At 39.9% G+C, this 8,212-nt stretch overlaps 1 protein-coding gene across 2 annotated transcripts in view; it reads right to left on the reverse strand.

Moving 5' to 3' along the window:
* dnmbp (dynamin binding protein) overlaps positions 1 to 7,398 on the reverse strand; it is a 117,945-nt gene extending 110,547 nt beyond the window's left edge. For both annotated transcript variants that reach the window (XM_035734846.2, XM_035734845.2), the window contains exon 1: positions 6,921 to 7,398. The gene's annotated coding sequence lies outside the window, so the exon portion shown is untranslated. The remainder of the gene's footprint in view (positions 1 to 6,920) is intronic.
* Positions 7,399 to 8,212: the final 814 nt, after the last annotated feature.

Genomic DNA, 8,212 nt, shown 5'->3' on the forward strand with positions numbered 1-8,212 from the left:
TATTGTCCTCAAAGCGCGCAAAGAAGTGGTTTAATTTGTCTGGAAGCAAGATGTCCGCGACGGGTCTGGTTTTCTTTCTGTAATCCGTGATTTTCTGCAGACCCTGCCACGTACGTCTCGAGTTCGAGCCGTTGAATTGAGACTCCACTCTATACTGACACTTTGCTTGTTTGCTTGCCTTATGGAGGGAATAACTACACTGTTTGTAGTCTGTCACATTTCCAGTCGCCTGCCATGATTAAATGCGGTTATACATGCTTTCAGCGTTGCGCGAATGCTGCCATCAATCCACGGTTTCTGGTTAGGAAAGGTTTTAATGGTTAGTGGGTACAACATCTCCTATACACTTCCTTCCAAACTCACTCACAGAGTTAGCGTATACGTCAATGTTATTGCCGGAGGCTACCCGGAACATATCCCAGTTCACTTGATCAAAGCAATCTTGAAGTGTGGAATCCGATTGGTCAGACCAGCATTGGATAGACCTAAGCACAGGCGGTTCCTGTTTTAGTTTCTACCTATAGGAGGGGAGCAACAAGATGGAGTTATGGTGAGATTTGTCAAAAGGAGGGCGGGGGAGGGCCTTGTATGCGTCGCGGAAGTCAGAGTAGCAATGGTCGCGCGTTGTACCCGCTCATGTACAGCAATTATTATGCTGATGGAATTTAGGTAGCCTCGTTCTCAAATTAGCTTTGTTAAAATCCCCAGCTACAATAAATGCAGCCTCAGGATATCTTGTTTCCAGTTTGCATAGTCCAGTGAAGTTCCTTGATGGCCGTCTTGGTATCCGCTTGCTGGGAGATAATGCACGGCTGTGACGATAGCCGAGGAGATTTCTCTTGGGAGATAATACAGTCAGCATTTGACTGTGAGGAATTCTAGTTGAACACAAGGTCTTGAGTTCCTTTATATTATTACAATTACACCATGGGCCGTTAATCATGAAACATTCACCCCCGCCCTTCCTCTTACCGGAGAGATGTTTATTCCTGTCGGTGTGATGCCATGAAAATCCCATTGGCTGTATGGACTACGACAGCATGTCCCCAGCTAGCCATGTTTCCGTGAAACAGAGTATGTTACAATCCCAGATATCTCTTTGGAAAGCAACTATTGCCCTAATTTCGTCAAATTTGTTAAATAGGGACTGGACATTAGCGAGTAATGTACTCGGGAGCAGTGGGTGGTGTGCGCGCACCCGAAGCCTCACTAGAAGACCGTTCTGGCACCCTCTCCTCCAGAAGGCATTGATTTGGGTCGGCCTCTGGAATCAGATTAAATGCCCTGGGAGGTGCAGACAAAAGGATCCGTTTTGGGAAAGATGTATTCCTGGTCATAGTGCTGGTTGTGCTTGTAAGTTGACATCTCTCTGATATCCAATGGTCCTTCCCGGTTGTATGTAATTACCCTTAAGGGCCAACAATGTAATAAATAATACATAATTATTATTTTTATTTTTTAAATACTGTTTCCTAAGGACTAGAAGTAAAGCTGTCATCTATCGGCACCATCTTGAGTTAATCAGTACTTTAGCTATATCAGGCCTGTGAGTACATGTGCTGAATTTGCAATGCGAGAGATCCTGTGACTGACGAATGCCTCATTTAACACAATTTTCGCTCCATCTTTTAAAAATCGAAATAATGATCAATACCTAAATTAAAAAATGGCAATGTTTATTTGTCCTTAAATAATTGTTTTCATTAGCCTATGGAGAGCATTTAATTAGGTAGCCTATTTCTTGGTTAATCAACAGGCATGGCAAAATAGTTAGGCATTTCTCTGCAATATGCTTTTTTTATGTCGGGATTGTGTTAAATTGTATAGCCTTTCATGTAACTTAAACATTTCTGATTATGTAGAGGGGTAAGGATATGGCCGTGTTATTTGATGTCATGTTAATCCGGTCAGGCCTTTTGATTTTAACATTTGGAATGTTTTGGTTATTTTGGTATTTTGGTTATTTTGAGATTTTGGTTAAAAGACTCTGGTCACAAAAAAAGGAAATGAAACAATATAGCACATTACTTCTTTAATACATGTACCGTTTTAGAAACATTACAAAGCATGCTGATCCATTTCTTTGTGTTTTGTTGGTGTAATTTTAGGGGGGGATATTTTGTGCGTGTTGTTTATATTGTAAGTACCAGCACTGCCTTAATTGCGTGAGTATTGGCACAGTAGATTATACTGTTAACAGATGGTTATTTGTATGAGCACAATACCACTGCGCTGTCATAGTTCACACAATTGTTATGCTCGGGTGAACTCTAGATCCTGCTCGAAGTCTTGGAGATGGTCCTCTGAGCTCTGCATGCACAGTAAGATTTACAACTCTGTGGCACCAGAAACACCAAGTCGGTGAGAGAGGGGCCATAAATCTAGCCCAGGGATGGGCTGTCGGACCAATTTTTGCTGATGTGTATATGCTGTATATGCTGCTCTGTTGTATATATACTATCCTATTGCATGTACAACTATATTAATACTGTCAGATGTATACGTATTTTCCACCATAATTTGCAAATAAATTCATTAAAAATCCTACAATGTGATTTTATGGATTTTTTTGGTCATTTTGTCTGTCATAGTTGAAGTGTACCTATGATGAAAATTACAGGCCTCTCATCTTTTTAAGTGGGAGAACTTGCACAATTGGTGGCTGACTAAATACTTTTTTGCCCCACTGTATATGTTTCCTCCCTTTAGAACCACAAGTCCATCCTAGGTAGACTAAAGATTTCAGTGGGAATACTAGTGTGCGGTAGTGATGAAAATAACAGTTCTGGACAGAGAAGCATCCATACTGTTCTTGCTGGACAGCGTGTAGCGAGTCAGAACCAAATATATCAGTATTCAGTCACTAACAGGTAAGCTCAAAAGCCAAGCGCTCAGATGACTCCAGCGAGCAGTTTTTAAACTTGACATCCCAAAATTTGATGTAGTGCCTAATGCTAGCTAGCATGAAGACAAAAGGGGCAGTTTTCTAGAAAAACTAGCAGTATCTTCAATGTATCAGTGTGGATAAAAGTAACATTTGAAGTACAGTGGCATATCCCATCCCTGCATTGAGGTACGTTTTCCCGCTCCACGGTGTCTTAAAACGTAACCATGATTGCATTCCGACCCCAGTGAAGCTTCGGGTGTTTCACAATTGGTCCCTTTCACACAGTTTTTTTTAACTCAGTGCGGTTCGCAACATGTGCGTAGTGTGAACACAACAAAAGGAACTCAGACTAGAGGTCGACCGATTAATCGGAATGGCTGATTTAATTAGGGCTGATTTCAAGTTTTCATAACAATCGGAAATCTGTATTTTTGGACACCGATTTGGTCACAAAAAAAAATGTACACCTTTATTTAACTAGCCAAGTCAGTTAAGAACACGTTCTTATTTTCAATGACGGCCTAGGAACGGTGGGTTAACTGCCTTGTTCAGGGGAAGAATGACCGATTTTTTACCTTGTCAGCTCGGGGATTCAATCTTGCAACCTTACAGTTAACTTGTCCAACGCTTAAGCCTCTCATTGCACTCCACGAGGAGCCTACCTGTTACGCAAATGCAGTGAGAAGCCAAGGTAAGTTGCTAGCTAGCATTAAACTTATCTTATAGAAAACAATCAATCATAATCACTAGTTAACTACACATGGTTGATGATATTACTAGTTTATCTAGCGTGTCCTGCGTTGCATATAATCGATGCGGTGCGCATTCGCGGAAAAAGGACTGTCGTTGCTCCAACGTGTACCTAACCATAAACATCAATGCCTTTCTTAAAATCAATACACAGAAGTACATATTTTTAAACCTGCATATTTAGCTAAAATAAATCCAGGTTAGCAGGCAATATTAACCAGGTGAAATTGTGTCACTTTTCTTGCGTTCATTGCACACAGAGTCAGGGTATATGCGATAATAATAAACTTTTTGTTTTTGAAATTATATTTTCCGGATTCGACCATATTAATGACAAAAGGCTCGTATTGATGTGTGTTATTATGTTAAAATTAAGTCTATGATTTGATATTTGATAGAGCAGTCTGACTAAGCTGTGGTAGGCAACAGCAGGCTCGTAAGCATTCATTCAAACAGCACTGTCGTGCGTTTTGCCAGCAGCTCTTTGCTGTACTTCAAGCATTGCGCTGTTTATACATTTACATTTAAGTCATTTAGCAGACGCTCTTATCCAGAGCGACTTACAAATTGGTGCATTCACCTTATGACATCCAGTGGAACAGCCACTTTACAATAGTGCATCTAAATCTTTTAGGGGGGTGAGAAGGATTACTTATCCTATCCTAGGTATTCCTTAAAGAGGTGGGGTTTCAGGTGTCTCCGGAAGGTGGTGATTCACTCCGCTGTCCTGGACTTCAAGTCTATCAACTCCCGAGATTAGGCTGGTGTAACCGATGTGAAATGGCTAGCTAGTTAGCGGGGTGCGCGCTAATAGTGTTTCAAACGTCACTCGCTCTGAGACTTGGAGTATTTGTTCGAGGTGGGTTTTGTCGATGTGTTCCTGGTTCGAGCCCAGGTAGGGGCGAGGAGAGGGACAGAAGCTATACTGTTACACTGGCAATACTAAAGTGCTTATAAGAACCTCCAATAGTCAAAGGTATATGGAATACAAATGGTATAGAGAGAAATAGTCCTATAAATACTATATTAACTACAACTACTATTATTTCAGGCTAAATGGATTTTTATTGATATTAAGTTCAAATAAGTGTTAATTCAGTATTGTTGTAACTGTCATTAGTATAAATAAATAAAGATATCGGCCGATTAAATCTGTATCGGCTTGTTTCGGTCCTCCAATAATCGGTATTGGTGTTAAAAAATCCTAATCGGTCGACCTCTAACTCAGACCACTCAAAAGATTCCTGCGAACAGAGTTTGGCTCATTTAAAAGGGGAATCGGACTGTGGAATTTAAGTGCAATGTGAACAAGTGCTAAGTGATTAACAGACATTTCAGTATTTATTCTGGTTATTAAACAACTAATTGACTGACGTCGGTTCAAATACTTAAATTCCATTTAGTTTTGTTTTTTTGGAAGACCATCTCGCCATTTCTCTAGAGAGAAATCAAATCAAGAACTATGAGGATCGCTGGGCTGAAGGGAGCAAATATTTAACCTAGTTCAGCACAGAAATGTGGTAATTACCTACAATGACCATAATCCATTGCACCTGATATTTACAGCTCGGATAGAGATGGATACACTTTTACACCGGTTAGGTTAGGTACCCAAAGGCCGCATTAGACCAAATGAGACAGGAATAAACAACTTCGAGAGAGGGATAGTATGCTACTTTGAAGAACTAGTAAAAATTATTTTGTCTAAAGACAGTACAATATGGGGATCACAGAGAACTTTGTCTGCCGTTTTGCCTGCTACTGCCTGAGTGGAGATGAGATGACTAAGGAATGAAAAATAAAGTCATCAAATAAAAACTAATATACACAAATGAAATATTTTAGAGGAAAAAAAAGTCTGCCGTTTTGGATATTGACTGCCAAGGATGGACAGGAACGTCAAAATATGTTTTTAGTTGAAGATTATTTGTTTGCAATATGTGATCTATAGGGTGAGATCTTCATAAGCTGTTTATTTGATTGTAGGGTTTGAATAGTGTGAGAAGAAAACATTTGGTAAGATTCACAACAAAGTGTACAAAATCTATTCTTAAAGGGGCAGTAGCCTTCATTGAGTGTACAATTTTCAATTACAGCATTATTTAGTCTGCAGTTAGAAAATTAATAACTTTTTGTTACCAATAATATTTACATGTTAATATTATCTTCTGAGTAATTATTAAGTCTCATATTTTAGTTAAATGCAATCTATTAGCTTCCAAAATGTAAGTTGGTATATCTAACTGTCCGATAACACCATTCTGATAGAATGGCTCGTCCTGCACTTTGTAAAAGTGCATTGAGTTCATTTTGGAAAATGATCTTGGGTCCTTTCTAAACATCGCTTTAAATTCACATTGCTGATTCATACCACAAAATACGTGAAGTGAACTGGAAAAAATAATTGAGTCCTCATTCAAATGCAAGGGCATTGGGAAGTTTTTTTTTTTTAACCCCAGAGTGCAATCGGTTATTTTAAAAGGGACTATATATGAAAACACACTTAGTGTAAACAAGCGTAACGGTAGGGTGAATCTGTTGGCTACAAACAAGTATAGGCTTTGACAGAAGACAAATTATGCTTTTGGAAAGTAAATAAAAACCTGCTACACGTCGTTGTCGGCATGGGTTATTCCAACGTCACGTCGCAGGCCTATTTTTCAGCCTAGGCCTGCAGGCATCATATTTTGTCAATGTTTTCTCTCGCCTCACAAACCTTGACAACGACGAGGCTACGTTTGCCAGATTACTGGTAATGTCATCCACTGCCTAGTTCTCAACCTATACACATCCGTCCTGCTAGTGGTATGGTGACACAACCATCTAGAATGTAGGTACTCCGTTCACGTCCCTTGTTTAGTAGCCCTAAGAACTTTTGTGTTCTGTTGCCGTGGTTGAGTAGCCTATAGCCATACAACATGTATAGATGGGGAGAGTAATTGATTGCTTTTCATATATTAAGCAATAATTTAAAAAACATGTTAATTGTATAAAACGCATAACAATTTGCAACTGGTTTCATGTTCACTTATGGGAGTGGAACGACAAATGTAGAGGTAACAATATCACCATAGCTGCAGCACTTCAACTACAGTGTAGCAGCCTATATTCGTGGTAAGTGTGTGACTGTTACAAAGTAGCCTATAATGTGACAGCTGATCGGCTCTGTATGGACGGATCTGTCCCTCATCATGTGATCGTTGATGCGTTCTGCTTGCATGAAAAGAAAATAGATCTGATGTAAAAGCATAATAAAAGCAAAAGTTGCCTCCTGATAGCTTACCTGTAGCATCCGTGACGAAGTTACCGAAGTGATCAAATCAAGTCTTTATATTTCAGTCTGGCAAGTTATCTAACTTTCGGTCCGTGTTGCTGTCTTTCGTTGATACTCAGGCAATAAATGCTGCGGCCACATCCACCGCCTACTGCAACTAAGATCAAATGTTCTTTACAAAACAGACACGTTCACTGTCTACAAATCACTTCCAAAGCTCATTGGTTAGACACTTTACAAAAAAAGTCGCTTGCCAACACTTGCGTCAGTCTTGGAATCAGCTGTCATCCTATGAAAGTTGAATCTCAGGGTCGTTCCCCGTTTACTTAGAAAAATATATAATGGCGAGATGATCATGTCTCCGCCCTAACAATGGGAGTCGTTGTCCCAAAGGCGGGAAGGCGGGCGACAAGCTTTGGTCCAAAATAAACCCATCGAAACTTATTGGGCTTATTTTGGACTGATTTTGGCAAGAGTGAAACCTCTCGCTTCGCCTCTTCCTCTCTGACGTCAACGTCACCTCCCCTTTCACGAGAGGGACCCAATGGCTGCCCTTTCTCTGCCTGAATGAAAATAAGACATGGTTTTACCACAGATAGACGAGACAGATATTTCAATTCAATTCTATTTAAGGGGCTTTATTGGCATGGGAAACATGTGTTAACATTGCCAAAGCAAGTGAGGTAGATAATATACAAAAGTGAAATAAAAAATAAAAATGTACAGTAAACATTACAGATACAGAAGTTTCAAAACAATAAAGACATTACAAATGTCATATTACTTATAGAGTGTTGTAACGATGTACAAATGGTTAAGGGTACACAAGGGGAAATAAATAAGCATAAATACGGGTTGTATTTATTTACAATATGGTCACACAATGGGCAGGAGGTTAGGAAGTGCAGCTCAGTTTCCACGTCATTTTGTCTTCTCTTGAAAGCCATGTCTGCCTACGGCGGCCTTTCTCAATAGCAAGGCTATGCTCACTGAGTCTGTACATAGTCAAAGCTTTCCTTAAGTTTGGGTCAGTCACAGTGGTCAGGTATTCTGCCACTGTGTACTCTCTGTTTAGGGCCAAATAGCATTCTAGTTTGCTCTGTTTTTTTGTTAATTATTTCCAATGTGTCAAGTAATTATCTTTTTGTTTTCTCATGATTTGGTCTAATTGTGCTGCTGTCCTGGGGCTCTGTGGGGTTTGTTTGTGAACAGAGCCCCAGGACCAGCTTGCTTAGGGGACTCTTCTCTAGGTTCATCTCTCTGTAGGTGATGGCTTTGTTATGGAAGGTTTGGGAATCGCT

The sequence above is a fragment of the Oncorhynchus keta genome, chromosome 24 (genome assembly GCF_023373465.1).
Source record: "Oncorhynchus keta strain PuntledgeMale-10-30-2019 chromosome 24, Oket_V2, whole genome shotgun sequence".
In the NCBI taxonomy this organism is placed as follows: domain Eukaryota; kingdom Metazoa; phylum Chordata; class Actinopteri; order Salmoniformes; family Salmonidae; genus Oncorhynchus; species Oncorhynchus keta.